General features: G+C 40.7%; 1 protein-coding gene and 1 non-coding gene across 2 annotated transcripts in view; both read left to right on the forward strand.

Annotated features, from left to right (window-relative positions):
* The window catches only part of LOC109050245 (sterile alpha motif domain-containing protein 10-like), an 890,290-nt gene that overhangs the window by 43,079 nt on the left and 830,745 nt on the right, over window positions 1–16,466 (forward strand). The gene's annotated exons all lie outside the window — the stretch shown is intronic.
* Window positions 1,447–1,540, forward strand: trnai-uau. The gene is made up of 2 exons: window positions 1,447–1,484; window positions 1,505–1,540. It is a non-coding gene; the product is annotated as a tRNA-Ile (tRNA).

Here is a 16,466-nt window from a genome sequence, read left to right on the forward strand (position 1 = left end):
AGTACGCAGCAGAGCAATGCCGAGGTTGTGAGTTGAGAGCCTCACCTGGAGCAAGGTTTTAGAAGGATGAGAAGCTTTTATTTCAGTAGCTACAGAGTTCATGGGAAATAATATAAAAGATTTATGTATATAAGGCGGTACGCAGCAGAGCAATGCCGAGGTTGTGAGTTTGAGCCCCAACCTTGGGTGGGGTAGCAAGGTTTTTAGAGATGAGAAGCATTTCAGCAGGCTACAAGGTTCATGGGATAATGTAAAAGATCCATTGAATATTAGATGGCTGTAATCTTTAAGAAGAGCGTTTATTATATAATTTGAGCGATAAGTCTTACTAAAGAACATGCAGTTAGGTAATTCCCGTTTTAAGATCTCAGCTCCATTGGTGGTACAATCGGTCAACTACTCGGTTACTTATAAAGGCAGTACGCAGCAGAGCATTGTTGGAGTTTGTGGAGTTTGAGCCTCACCGGGAGCAGGTTTTAGAGGATTGAGAAGCATTTTCATCAGCAGCTACAGAGTTCATGGGATAATGTAAAGATCCATTGAATATGAGATGGCTGTAATCTTTAAGAAGAAAGTTTATTGAATAATTTGAATGATAATTCTTACTAAAGAACATGCAGTTCGGTAATTCATGTTTAATTCCTCAGCTCCATTGGTGTAATCGGTCAGCTTGCGGTACTTGTAAGGCAGTACGCAGCAGAGCAATGCCGAGATTGTGAGTTTGAGCCTCACCTGGAGAAAGGATTTAGAGGATGAGAAGCATTTCAGCAGCTAAAGAGTTCATGGGATAATATAAAATGATCAATTGCTGACATCAGTTAGAGGGAATGCCTATGGAATGATTTGAAAAATTAGTCTAGCTAAAGAAGATGGTGTTTGGTAATTCAGCTTTCACGACATCAGCTCCAGTGGTATGCAATCGGTCAGTGCGGCGTTACTTATAAGCAGTAGCACGCAGTAGAGCAATGCTGATGTTGTGAGTTCGAGCCTCACCTGGAGAAAGGTTTTAGAGGATGAGAAGCATTTCAGCAGCTACAGAGTTCATGGGGATAATATAAAAGATCAATTGAATATCAGATGGCTGTAATCTTTAAGAAGAAAGTTTATTGAATGATTTGAACGATAAGACTTACTAAAGAACATGCAGTTCGGTAATTCACGAACTGAACTACCGCTAGCTCCAGTGGTGCAATCTCTCAGCTATGATACTTATAAGGCAATGTACGCAGCAGAGCAATGCCGAGGTTGTGTTTACGAGCCTCACCTGGAGCAAGGTTTTAGAGGGATGAGAAGCATTTCTGTAAGCTACAGAGGTCATGGGATAATTATAAAAGATTCCATTGAATATCAGATAGCTGTAAACTTTTAGAAGAAAGTTTACTGAATAATTTGAACGATAAGTCTTACTAAAGATGTGCAGTTTGGTAATTCAGCTTTAAGACATCTGCTCCAGTGGTGCAATTAGTCAGCGCGCGGTACTTATAAGGCAGTATGCAGCAGAGCAATGCCGAGGTTGTGAGTTCGAGCCTCACCTGGAGCAAGGTTTTAGAAAGCGAGAAACATTTCAGTTGCTACAGAGTCCATGGGATAATATAAAAGATCCATTGAATATCAGATGGTTGTAATCAGTTAGAGGAAAGTTCATGGGATGTCATGAAAGACTAGTATAACTTAAGAAAAGTCTACAATACAATGTTTATCTTCAGTTGAGGGTCTCACCTTAGGTATCTTGTGCTCTAATCTTCCATTAAGTGACACTTGCTTGTGTATTGAAGCTTAGTGGTCTAGTCTTAAAATTGACCGGTTTGTTTTGCATTTCTCACATAATGTTTGTTAATAGTCTCTTGAACCAGCATATTTGGTTACTCAATCGATCAGTGCGCGTTACTTATGAGGCAGTATGCAGCAGAGCAATGCCGAGGTTGTGAGAGTCGAGCCTCACCTGGAGCAAGGTCCTAGAGGACGAGAAGCATTTCTGTAGCTACAGAGTTCATGGGATAATGTAAAGATCCAGTGAATATCAGATGACTGTAATCTTTAAGAAGAACCTTTTACTGAATATTTTGAGACGATAAGTCTTACTAAAGAACATGCAGTTCCGGTAATTCAGCTTTATAGCATCAGCTCCAGTGGCGCAATTGGTCAGCGTGCGGTACTTATAAGGCAGAACGCAGCAAAGCAATGCCTAATGTGAGAGTTTGATCCTCACCTGGAGCAAAGGTTTAGAAAGTGAGAAAGCATTTCATTAGCTACAGAATCCATGGGGACTAATATAAAAGATCCTTGAATATCATATGGCTGTAATCTGTTAGAAGAGCGGTTATTGAATAATTTTTAACTATAAGTCTTACTAAAGTACATGGAGTTTTGGTAATACAGCCTTTGCACATGAGCTCCAGTGGTACGGCAATTGGTCCAGCTTGCGGTACTTGTAAGGCAGTACACAGCAGACCAATGCCGAGGTTGTGAGCTCGAGCCTAACTATGGAACATGTTTTGAAGCGAAAGCATTTCTTTCACAAAACAATTTATGGAATAAAATAAAGATTGGTTGAAAAATACGATTGCTGAAATCAGTTAGAGGAATGTCTATGGAATGATTTGAAAGATTAATCTAACTAAAGAACATGGTGTTTTGTAACATGCCCTTGAGGCTGCAGCTCCAGTGGTATAATCCGTCAGTGTGCGGTACTTATTAGGCAGTACACAACAGAGCAATGCTGAGACCACTGAAGACCACTCTAATATTGAATGTTTATCTTCAGATGATGTGCTGACATTAGGTAACTTGTCTGCTAATCTTCTATAAAGTGGGACTTGCTTTTTTATTCATCCTTAGTGTTTTTTTACAAGTCAGGGAATGAGCACCCCCGCTGCTGGCCGGACTAAAACTAACTCCAGCAGCAAGCAAGTTGTTCACAACAGCCTTCCAGCCATCAGAATGTGCTACCAGCTTCAAGAAGAAAACAAAGTCAAATTTAGTACAGCTGAGGTGTGGAATTCACATGACAACAGAATGTCAGGAGGCCAGTTTAATGTCTCCTCTGAAGGATGCTCCTTTTACACAGTCTAAAAAATCCGTGTCATTACACCAGGAGTATTGCACCCATTCAAGCCAGGGAATGATCACCCCCTGCTGGCTGGACTAAAACTAGCTGCAGCAGCAAACTACATTCTCACAAATGGTCTCCCATCAGTCTATACCAACCAGGCTCTAGCCTGCTTAGCTTTAGAGAGGAACCTGACTGTGCCTACTGCAGGCAACAGCTGGATTTGTAGTCTGCGTTTTAATGAAGCTGTTCTAATCGAGGGGTAGCGCTTCCTGACACTGCATGAAAATGTCAGTTTCCAGACTGTTCACATCAGCACACAAACCCGTAAATGGAACATTTCTTGCAGTTTCCGTGTATGTGCCCTGGTGTTTCTGGTTTCTTGACACTGACAGAAACAAACTTTTTGTGTGCGGCAGTTTTCCAGTCCGTTCACTAATGCGATAAATTCCCAGACATGGACAGAAATGTTTACTCACTCAAAGGTAAATCCATGTACATCCCTGTGCATATAAAGTAGTAGTCCCCGCAAAATCCAGGGTACAAGCAGTTAAATCTCCGTAAACGACCACTCATGTCTCAGTAAACGTCTATAAATTAATGTACTCTTTTCATGTTTTAAAATGCTGCGGGCCTTCTATACAAAAAATGCATCATATGCGCTTATAAAAACTGTCAACAGTGCCACAAACACAGTAAGGCATCAACAAAACTCAATTTTTTTTTTTTCAGCAGATGCTAGACTGCAAACATTTAACAGGACTGCAAATATTATTAAACGAACTCAGCAGGACTGCAACATCATGTAGATTGAGAAAAATATTTTAAATATTTTGCAAACACAGACACTATCATTATACTGATAAAAAATAAAATAATTTGAAAAGAAACAATAAAAAAAATGTATACGATCCAAAAGACAAACACAATAATGAATAGACTTGCAATGGACACTCGAGCCAGGACAGTAATTACCACTCTCAATCAGACAGTCACACACACATATTCTACAACTCTAATAGCAGCACCATGAACATGCCATATTTTTTCATTTAATTCTGCCTTTCAGAAGCTACAGAAGATACTGTTATGCTCATAAGTTTACATACCCATAGCACAGAGATGGGTAAACTCGGTCCTGGAGGGCCACTCCTGTCTGTCAAACTCACCTGTCTGTAGCCTTCTAGTAATCCTAAAGACCTTGATTAGCTTCAGGTCTGTTTAAATAGGGTTGGAGCGAAACTCTGCAGGACAGTAGCCCTCCAGGACTGAGTTTGCCCATCTGTGCCCTAGCAGAATATGCAATCATTATGAAGAACGATCTCGCTGCGTTGTCTTAATATAACTGGATGGATATGTGTGTTTCTGGACTGTTCAAGTCAGTGCACAAACCCGTAAATGGATTATTTTTGTTTTTGACTAATTTGACTGATTAAAAATTCTCACAAGTTTAACAACAACTGGAATGTACATGTGTTTATGTTTGGGGGATAGTTTTTCATGAGGTCCAGAAGGCAGTTTCACATGCCTGTGTTCTTCAGAAAAATCTCCAATTTCCCAGAAATTTTGGTTTTCCAGGTCTTCTGCATATTTGGCCCGGTCCAACAATGACTCTACTTTTCAGATCCATCTCTTCACTCTGATGGAAAAATGAAAGGCTCATACACAACTATTATAAAAGGTGAAACATGTTCACTAATGCTCCAGAAGGAAACACAATGCATAAGAGTGGGGTGTACATTTTGAAACGGATGATATTAATCTTTCTTGTTTTTGTTAAAGATATATCTGTTATTTAGTCCTGCCCTTCAAGAAGATCCATAAAATCTTTTTATGCTTATTTTCAGAAAAAAATTATGTTAGTTTGATCATCCCAATCAAGTAGTTCACAGACCCTGTTCTCTTAATGCTGATTTTTATACCAAAGTTCGGGAGGAACAGTCGCAGGTTCATGAACCTGATTAACACAAGTGGAGAAACACTCAGTTAATATACTCCATGACGAGGTTAAATTAACAGCATAACCTACCTTCTGTTCATTTGACAGTTTTCAGCATCCCTCCTCCACACCATTTCTCCTCATCACTTTAGACATCCACTCTACTCTTACCACAACCGGGGGGAGTACGTTGCATTGGTTCGGGGCCCATCCAGTCCCGAGCTCGGAGGCAAACCACAACGTGACACCCGGAACAAGCACGACAAATACGGCACTGTGTATCACACGCAGCCGGTGTGTACAAACCAATCTAACGGTACTTAATATACGCAGGCTAGATGTGAACTCCCGTGAAATGCATACTTGTGTGCGTTCTTGAAAATCAATACATGCATTATACCTTTTGAAACAGTTGAGTCCCTCAATTGTCCCTCAGTGGATTTTTCTGAAGAAAAGTGGCCATTTAAACTGTTCAGGACAAGGACTCATGGAACACTACCACAAAACAAACATGAACCACTATTTACTTTTCACCTTAAATCAGCTATACAATTCTTGACTAGCAGACTAAATGTAATGTTAAATTACATCAGTGAAATATCAATACCCCCACCTCATCTTTTGCCATGTCCTTTCTATTTATCATGTGTCACTGTCCACCGAACACACGGTTCAGAAAGGTTAGTAGTTCATATTTTCACAAGTCCTTCAGGATGAATGGTTGGATCTGGGAACAGAGGATCCTGTACAAAAATATAATAAACACACAATTTCTCTAAATACATTTTACAGTTTTTCTTGTTTTAACACAAGTTAGTAGGAGACAAATGATGAGACCCCCAGGAGTATTTAGCTAAAGAGAAATATCTGAGCACAGTGTTGTGATGTTGTTTAGATAGCTAATCTTCTAAAGCTTTAGAAAGAAATAGAGACAAATGTTTAGATCTCTCTAAAAACAAGATCCAGAAGTTTCTAAGGTAAGTCAGAGTCTCTAGGTAGAAATATCTGAGCACAGTGTGTGATGTTGTTGAGATCCCTCTTCTAAAGCTGTTAAAAGAGAACAAATGTGGAAGATCCAGAGTCTCTAACTAAGGAGAAATATCTGAGCACAGTAGGTTATGTTTTGGAGATTCTCTTTTAAAAGCTTTAAAAGAGACAAATTGTGAAGATCCAGTGTCTGTAGCTAAGGAGAAATAGCTGAAGCACAGTGGTGGGTGTAGGTTTTGTGAGATCATCTTCTATAACTTTAAAAGAGACACAATTTGAGAGAGCCAGAGTCTCTAGCTAAGGAGAAATATCTGGTGTGCGATGCTGTTGGATATCTTGTTTGAACGTTGGGAGGAGACAAATGTGAAGGCCAACACCGAGAGTCCTTTAAACTAGGAAAATATCTAAACACAGTGTGTGACATTGTTTTGAATTTCAGTTAAAAGCTTTAAAGGAGACCATTTTGAGATTGTTAGAAATTTTTGGTCTAAGTAGACAAGTTTGAGAAGCAGTAGACTCAAGCAAAAATCGATTATCGACGTAAAAACAGTTGGGTACGTCTTAAGTGAATGTAAATAGTTAAGAAAATATCGGATGTGCATTAATATAATGGACCCGTGCATTTCTTATGTTAACCTTTAAATGCATTAATGTCAATCATTCTTAGATATTCAGGTCTTTAGCGACCCAACGAACCTAACTATCCACACCAGATGGATCTCTATCTGCACTGCAATAGCAAAAAAACTCTCTGATATTTTTAAGAAACAGTTACAGAAGAATAAAAATAAAGCCTATTTCGTTACCTTTTTGACATTAACAGGATTCAATTTGAGCAGATGATTTTAACCTCGCTGTCAGCATCAGAGCGCACTTCCACCAGTACATTTTCATGCATACACTGCCCCATATTCACATCCTAAGTCCATATTCCTTTCAACTATAATTTTAATTGACTTCATATTCACACTTGCATCACTGGGCAGCTTAATCACCATACCCAACATCAAATGGCAAGTGACAGTTACAAGGTGCCTCTTCATAAAATTAAAATGTCCATGGAAAAAGTTCATTTGTTTCAGTAATTCAACTCAAATTTGTGAAACTTGTGTATTAAATATATTCAATATGCACACAGACTGAAGTAGTTTTAGTTTTTTAGCTTTTAATTGTGATGATTTTGGCTCACAATTTAACAAAAACCCCACCCATCTGCAACAATTAGAATACGTCATAGAGCAAAAAAAAGATAATTTTTTTTTCTTTTTTGTTGAATTGGTGGCCTTCCTGGAAAGGATGTTCATTTACTGTATATGTAGTCAATACTTGTTAGGGGCTCCCTTTTGCCTTTAACTACTGCCTCAATTTCGGCTTGGCAATGAGGTGATCAGTTTGTGTCACTGCTGAGTGGGATGGAAGCCCAGGTTTCTTTGACATTGGCTTCGCTCATCCTGCAACGTTTGGTGCTTTTGGCCGTGTGGCAGGTGCCAATCCCGCTGGAAATGAAATACATCAGCTTCAAAGCGTCAGCAGAAGGAACATGAAGTGCTCTAAAATTTTCCTGTTAAACGGGTGCATGGACTTTGTTTTTCAAAAAAACACAATGGACCAACACCAGCAGATGACTGTGCAACCCCAAATCATCACAGACTGTGGAAACTTAACACTGGACTACAACCAACTTGGGCTATGAGCTTCTCCGCCCTTCCTCCAGACTCTAGGACCTTGGTTTCCAAATGAAATACAAAACTTGCTCTCATCTGAAAAGAGGACTTTGGACCACTGGGCAACAGTCCAGTTCTTCTTCTCCTTAGCCCAGGTAAGACGCTTCTGATGTTGTCTGTGGTTCAGGAGTAGTTTAACAAGAGGAATATGACAACTGTAGCCAAGTTCCTTGACATGTCTGTGTGTGGTGGCTCTTGATGCCTTGACCCTAGCCTCAGTCCATTCCTTGTGAAGTTCACTCAAATTCTTGAATCGATTTTGCTTGACAATCCTCATAAGGCTGCGGTTCTCTCGGTTGGTTGTGCATCTTTTTCTTCCACACTTTTTCCTTCCACTCAACCGTCTGTTAACATGCTTGGATACAGCACTCTGTGAATAGCCAACTTCTTTTGGCAATGAATGTTTGTGCTTACACTCCTTGTGAAGGGTGTCAATGATTATCTTGTGGACAACTGTCAGATCAGCAGTCTTCCCCATGATTGTGTAGCCTAGTGAACCAAACTGAGAGACCATTTTGAAGCCTCAGGAAAACTTTGCAGGTTGACTTTGAGTTGATTAGCTGATTGGCATATCACCATATTCTAATTTGTTGAGATAGTGAATTGGTGGGTTTTTGTTTAATGTGAGCAAAAATCATCACAATTAAAAGAACTAAAGACTTAAACTACCTCAGTCTGTGTGCATTGAATTTGTTTAATACACAAGTTTCACAATTTGAGTTGAATTTCTGAAATAAATTAACTTTTCCACAACATTCTAATTAATTGAGATCTGATTTATTGCCCTGTAAATTTCATTGGGTATAGTAATTGATCTGCAGTAAAGCCATTCAAACCAGTTAAATTTTTGCTGATGTTATTTGTTTGTTTTATGCCTGCTGTATTTATCAGTGAAACATCACGTCATCATTGTGTATCAAAAAGTGCCACCTTGAGAGGAAAAAGATGCATTGCATTTATTGAGTCATCAGATATGTAAATATAATTGCGGAGAAAAAAAATACTTACACATTTACATACCCCAGGTCTCTAGCGACCCTATACACTTTTTATAAAAAAATAATTTAGAAAACGGGCATTCTTTTACATTTATTCTTATATTGTTTATAATGAATAGCTTGAGGAATACTAAGAAAGTGGATGTATAACTTAAAAAAATGAAGGAGGGAGAGGGTAGTGAATGACGTCCCGGGTCGCTAAAGACCCGAGGTATGCATTTTAGGGTTAATAATGTTTATAATGAATAGCTTGAAAAAGAGAGAATCACTCGCTGCTCTTAATTAAGTAACTTCATAACTTTAATGGATATTTGTGTATATTTACTTCAATTAATTTAGGTAATTTGTATCTTTGTATCTAGTGGTCTGTCTGAGGGCTCCGAGCCCCCTGTGTATGAAGTCCTAGAACATCCCCCGTATAACAATATGACCCAGCACCCAAAATACTATCAAAACACTCCAATGCAGCCTCCATTCTTCACGAAAAATGGATAAAAAGGCACACATGTAACAAAAACCTTGAAAAAATGATATACAACCCTGCCAAATTACAGAGATGCCGATTTGCACGGGACTAATATTATCACAGGACCTTGGTGTTCAGTGAAATATGGTATGCCATTTGTGGGGGAATTTTTAGTTTACAAATTACACACATGGCCGATTCGCATGGTATTAAGATCACAGACAATCTCCGCAATTATTACAAATGACTAGCAGTCACCAGGTAATACTAATCCTTGGCCGATTCGCATGGGATTAAGATCAAAGACAATCTCCGCAATTATTACAAATGACTAGCAGTGTACTTGTATGACAGCACAACCAGCAGAGCAGTGGCTGTGTTTAAAGTTTTAGCCTCACTTGCTGCATAACGGGTTTTAGAAAGCAATAGAAATTTCTAGCAAAGATTCGTAGGTTTATTTTAAAGATCGGATTAAGATTATTAAAAGTAAAATTCATGAATTAATGTGTAGATCTGTCTACCTGTATTGGTTTTCCTCTATTAGAAGAGTGTTTAATAGCAAACCTAAAAGGTTGTTTCAACTTTTGACTGATCGTCTTCAAAAAGAGAGTCCATGACTAATGCCAAAACCCCGCTTCTATTGAACCAGCTATATTTCATATGACCATTTCAGTTTTGGTTTTACAGTGTTTGGTAAATGGTAATTGAGTGAACCGCTGGCATTAAGTGCCGCACGTAACTTAAAGACAGTATGCAGCAGAGCAATTGTAGAGGTTGTGAGGTTTGAGGATAACCTGGAGCATAGTTTTGGAAAGACTGAGACATTATAGTAGCAAAAGTGTTTTGTGTTGTGTAGTGTTGGTTAAAGGGTTTACTATGATAGGATGGTTTAAAAATCATCAATCATAATTTAGAAAGGAAGGGGAATAATGTAAAAGGAATATAGTCTTAAATAACGTAGAGCCAGTATTGCTATTTGTAATGCTGACTAGAATAACATAGATTTGACGCAAGCTCATCTGTGTGTGCACTCAGAAAACTGGTATAAGGTATGTTAACTTTTTTTAAACCTTCTAGGGGTTTGAGATGGACCGGATGTTTAAATTGTTGTGTTGAATGGGTGATTTGTTACAATTTAGATTAGCGGTGCAGGCCCGAGATTGGTCTCTGTCTTGCTCCCTCACTGCAGAACACCCACAGATCCAGGGGGGGTGTGGTTTTGGACCCAGATCCAAATCCTTCCCTTGAAACCTCACATTATTCGCAAACCTACCATGGCCTCACAACCCCCGATTCCCTAAGAGCGCCACCCCGGCTCCACACCTAAAGGCGCTCGCTACCCAGTCTCCGACGCCCCCTAGATGTGTGGAGGGTACCCAACCACGCCCATGGATCTTGTGTTCTGCAGTGTGAAGTGCGCTACTGTTTAACATACAAAAGGTTGTCTCCTCCGGAGTCTCGTGAAAATCTCCCGGACCCATTCGCTCCGGTACAGAACGTGAGTCCAGTGGGTAACGGTGCCCCTAGATCTTCCCCCTATATCATATGATTCCACAAAGATTGGGCGGACGTGAGAAGGAAGGAAATAGATACATTTCCAGTTGTTTGTTTTGCAGAGTGTGCCAGCTGCTGTTTTCTGCTGTGACCTAAAATTTTCAGCTGTCCCAGTTTTGGACGCGACTATATTTGCTGCTTGCGTGCTTTTCTTCTCCTGCCGAATCATGGCTTCAAACTCTCTGTACTCTTTGTTTTGCCTTGCGATGTTTTATAGGTCCAAATCGAGGCCTTTGTTCGGCAACTATGTGAATCTTTGTTTGTGTTTGTTGTCTTTGACTTGTTTTGTTTTGGCTTGATTTTTCTTTCTCATTCTGTATGTGCGCGCGTGAGGGGTGAATTGAGTCGTATTGAGATCATTTCTATTTTCATTTTGTTAATTATTTTATTTTGTGTTTTGAGTTGATTTGGTTTAGGTGTTTAAATCTTGTGATTGTATGTGCCATTTGTCTTGCTTATATTGGTATGGCCCCTCATTAGGAAATTGTGGGTTATTTGTTTATTTGGGTTTGGTTCACTGGTGATGGTTGTTTGTGGTTCCTCTTCAGGCGAAACTCGAGCTGCGATTGGAGAATGCTTTGGGGAATGCCCCCAGCGTGAACTGCTCCTGAATCACCGTGTGTAATCAGTCCAAGGGATGGGCGATACGTCATAGGTGGGTGACATCAGAGGAAGCCAGGAAGCTTAAAAGCATGTGCGACGAAGCCCCTGCGCATTAGCCTTCTGTCTTCTTCAGCAAGCGCTCTGTGTGGCCCATTGGCCCAGGGCTTATGAGGGCAGTCCCCCTCTGACACTCCTTGTCACTACACTGGGTGTAAACGGGTCCCCCAACATGAGGACGTGGCCACCCTGCCAGCCCGTGTCGCTCTATGGAGGGTGGTCACGCATCTTACATCATGGCCATCCCTGTCGCGGCAGTGGGCCGAGGGCCCCCCGGGGAATGGCATGGCGGCTTTACACACCAATGGTGGTGAAGGCAGATTTTGGAGAGTTTTTGGGCCAGGCTCAGGTGTGGACCTGTTTTGCGACGTCGAGAGAGGATCACACATGCCCACTCTGGTGCTTTCCCGACTCATTCCAGCATCTCCACTGGGGCTGGACGCCATGATACAGACGTGGCCAACACACCGGCAGCTTCATCCTGTACACTTTTCCCGCCGATTGCTCTGCTTCAACCCCGCTGTGGAGTTTTGGAGTAGAAGTGCGTCAGGATGTAGGTTCGGCTAGATGGTCTGCTGGTAGCCCTGTTCTGTGTGCCAGGCCAACTGTGGCTGAGTATGGGTTCCTCCAGTCTACTGAGTTGTTCCATCCTCGATGACTCTCCATGGGTGATTCCCGTCAGGCGGGATCTCCTCTCACAGTGTGGAGGGCACTATAGTCCCATCCCCGCCGAAGAGCTGTGGAAGCTTAGTTGGTGTGTGTGTTCTCCGAGGGGGCACAACTTGTAAGCTCAGGTCTCTCAAACCGAGGTTGTTGAGATACCCTACCTTACAATCATAGATGCTCCTCATATCCAGGAAACTGCACCCCTTGAAGTGGAAGCTTTCTCGCGTTAACTGCCCGATTGGTACATTGCTCGGAGTATCTCCTGCAGGCCCCGCTTCTCTGCAAGGGTTGACCCAACTCCACCCTGAAGTGGTCCTACCGTGGTGTGCCATTGCGGTGGCTACCACGCCCCGGACTTGTTTGGCCGAGTCAGTGGGGCAGACACCCCCCTGGTTTCACGTTTCCCTCTGCTGGTGCACTCTTGAGGCTGATGAGTTTAGCCTCAGGTGCGTTTCTGGCATTGTTGTCACAACGTGGGACCTGGCTGTGTGGTGGTTAGAGGCTCTCTGTTAGGCCTCCTTTTGAGCCTATCGAGGAGATCTCCGCGATTGCCTTCTGTACTATAAAGACTGTTTTCCTGTTGCGATATATTTCTCCTCAAGAGAGGTGGAGACCTACAGGCCCTTTCTGTGGCCCCTGTCCTACAATAGGAAATTGCGGCTGGTCTGGCGCCAAAGCTTTTCTCATAACCCTCGTCTACACCACAGCCTGTCATACTCCAGGCCCTTCAGTCCCTGCGACCCTTCAGGGGAGCCAGGACCAGCAGAAGCTTAACATATATGTGTCCAGTCGCGTCGCCCACAGAGCTGCCCTGTGGAAAAGGGCGACACAGTTATTTGTTTTGCTACTGGTCCCCCTAGCAGAGGGTTCTTCCAAGCTACGAGAATAACAGACGGCCTCTCCAAGGCTTCTTCCAGGTTGTCCCTATGCAGGGAACATCTGCAATGCTGTGGGTTTGGTCCATTGGTCCTTAAACTTTGTTAGGTTTTACAGACTGGATATCTGGCGAGCCATCTTTCCAGGCTCTCCTTCTGTTTCTCTCTCGGCCCTCGCTGTGCAGTCTCACACACTAGGCAGAGATTTTGTAAGTTGGCGGTGTGTTGCACATTCTTGTTCCCCCAAAGTCTTCCTCCACAACGCAGCTCGAGTTCCTGAAGAGGAACGTCTCAGGTTACGGGTATTTGTGTAACCATGGAACATCTCTGCCGGCACTTGCTTCAATCCCGTTGAGGGCTAATTGCTGGCTTCAACGTCAGCACCATTGCTTTTTTTAAGATTCCTGGTTTCTCTGATGTCTCTAATACCCGCCTATGACGGCGTCGCCCATATGGCCATTGGACTGACTTTACACACATGGATTCACAGCTGGTTGTTCATGCGGGGTGGGGGGCGTGCGTTTCCCCCCCCCAACAGCATTCTCTGACGCAGCGTCGCTCGTTCTCCCTTGAGGAACCATGTGTTACATACGTAACCTGAGACGTTTTCTTTTTTGGATGGTGCATTTGTGATTTGTGATTTGAAGTGTACTGTCTTTGTTCTCCAATTTGGTGCTTTTAAAATGTTTATAATCGAATGTTTCTGCTGTGTAAGGACAAATAGTGTTCAAGAAAAACAAACAACCCAAACAAAACAAAGAAAACAAATTTTTGTTTTTCTGGGATTGTCACTAAGTTTTGAATTTATTTTTTATTATCATTATATCAATATTCTTAATGCATTGGTTTGTGCATGTTTTGATTTAATATTGTTGTTGGTTGGTTTAATTATTTGTTGATATTGGTGTCATTTTGTGTGTATTTTGGTGGAGGAATGGTTGGGGCCCACTTGGTAGTATTAAGTTAACAAGGCCTATTGGATAGGCTGCTGGAGCTGAAACAGTTTACTACATAATTGAATCCTGTAGCTCGGATTCTCAAACGCAAGTGCATTCAGCTATCTTGGACATTATTGTTAGGATGGAGTGTCTGACCCTTGTTTCAAGTTTAACTGTGAATTTTAGAGAGAAGGGTTTTATATTGTTGCTGAGCTCAATGTTTTAGTAATGAATCCTATCAAAAGGGGAAAATAAAGTTGTGATGGTACTTCTGTCCTTGCTTGTCACTCTCCCATTTAACTGGAAGCCTGCCATTTCGGGAAGGGGGAGTATAGCTTACCCTTACGAAAAAAGAGTTTATTCAAGTATAGCTATTAGTATATCCTTCTTTTGTAAACTAAAAAATAGTGAGAAGTAATGCTTTTAACTTTACTTTTTTACTGTACTCTTCTCTAGAAATGATACCTTAATGAGCATATAAGTATACTTGACTTATACTCACAAAAATTCTAAATATAGTTTGAGCTATTACTTGTGCGTCCTAGAATCCGTGTTTTTTTTTTATACGGTACAGGCGCTAGTACACATCTTCCTGTACAGAATAAAAAAAAAAAAACAAACAGATACTAACACACATATAATCTAACACAATCATCTGACATTGAAACAGCATCAAAACTGTAATGGTATAGAATAAAATGGGACAGATGAAGAAGGTAATAATTACAGTCAAGACTTTGGTGCAGGTTGTGATCGACTCCATCTACCGTTTTGATTGTTCATTCTGAATCCAATTCATATTCTTTTTTCACAGCTTTTTTCGTTCAAAATTTTTTTTGTTATTTTTATTTTTATGAAAAACTTAACCCACATTAAAGTGTTTAAAAAAAAAACAATGCAAAGCTAGAATAAATGTTTTTGTTTACGAGCAGATACCCCGCTTTCTTTTCTTTGGATGTTTGTAGGTGTTCAGATATTCAGTATAATACAATATATTACGAATTAAAACCTAAATAGGGACATAGTAGTATAGATAAAGTATGATGTACTCCTAAAGTTCACTTAAATAAAACTTATGAGTATATCTTACAGTAATAAAACTACTAAATTAGCAGTTTCATGAGACTATACTTCAAAGTGTACAAAGTAATTTAATTAGTACAACTATCAGTATACCCATAAGTTCACTTTAGTATAATTGCAGAACCAACTACAAACATAGAGGTAAACTTTACTAGTTTGTGTACTCACAAGTTTGCTACTGGTTATACTTAAAGTATACTTAAAAGGTATACTTTTATATACGTAGAAAGTGGGCAAATTGTAGGTCCCAAGGGAGTACTTGAAGTACACTTACAAAATATACTACTAGAATACTGATATTTGTATCCTTGCTACATAAAGTATACTTAAAAATATACTTGAACTTGTAACTTAAGTTATACTTAATAAAATAAACTTGAAGTATACTACTTTTTGGGAAGGGTATTCTATAAGACCCAGACCCCACCGTTAAAAAAGTATATGATGACTTTAACAGTCCTTGATTACACGCATTTTTCCGAAATAAAAATTATAAGGTCTTGGAGACCAGGGACCCCGTTCTTCGTACGTTGCTTTTATTCAACATCCAAGATGAAATGTCGCATCCAAGATGATATTCATCGCGCGAAACTGGCTAATTCGGTTCTTTGAAACGCACCTGTTGTTGACTTAATTTTGTATGGCTGGATTGAAGTATCTGAGATAATTGCTTGTTCATTGGGTTGGTTGTTAAAATAGTGATGGTTGTTCTCGAACGATTCGTTCATTTATATGAATCTTTTAATGTGACTTCGGGAAGAATGTCTTCACGGGGAGTGAGTTCATTCATGTCGCGCATGCGCAATATTCTTATAGGTTCTGTACTGGAATTAGTCTAGTAGTTCACCTGTGTCAGTCAATGCCGTCTGAGCCGGAAAGAGAATTGGTCATACTTCGAGGGTCTTTCTGGTTTTATAGAGTCATTTCGTTCATCACGTGACAGACAATAAGCCAAACAATGCCGTCTGAGCCGCGGAAAGAGAAATGATTAGTTATCTTGAGTCTGCAAGTTTTTAGAGTCACATCCGTGGTCATCCACGTGACAGGACACATAGCGTGAACAATGAAAGACGACTCAACTTGGGCCAAAGTTACAAGCTCACACCGGTGCGCAACCGTTTTGCTACGTTTTCCGGGTTGAACGCCAACGTTTCTGGAAACGGTGTGACAACGGTGGGCAACGGGTTTGAGATAGTTTTCTCTGTTGGTGGGCGTGTGTCAGAAATGTCGGCCCCAAAGTAGCGCGCATGTATATAAACCACGCGGTCATTGACTAAGAGACACCTCGCACAATCGGGTCCTTAAAGTAGTTTACAAATGTGTCCGCTGCAGTCGGTATAGGCAACAATTGAAGACATTAGAAGGACATGTTTGCCGTAAGAGTTTTTAGTAACATTATAGCCTATCACCATGATGATGTTGTTTCTATTTTTAACTCATTGCAAGGCAAGTATTTTTTTACCAAAATTATACACCGTGGTTTGAAGTGCTTTACAAAAAATGAGGAATTGATAATAATAAAAGGTA

This window comes from Cyprinus carpio, chromosome A23 (genome assembly GCF_018340385.1).
Source record: "Cyprinus carpio isolate SPL01 chromosome A23, ASM1834038v1, whole genome shotgun sequence".
In the NCBI taxonomy this organism is placed as follows: domain Eukaryota; kingdom Metazoa; phylum Chordata; class Actinopteri; order Cypriniformes; family Cyprinidae; genus Cyprinus; species Cyprinus carpio.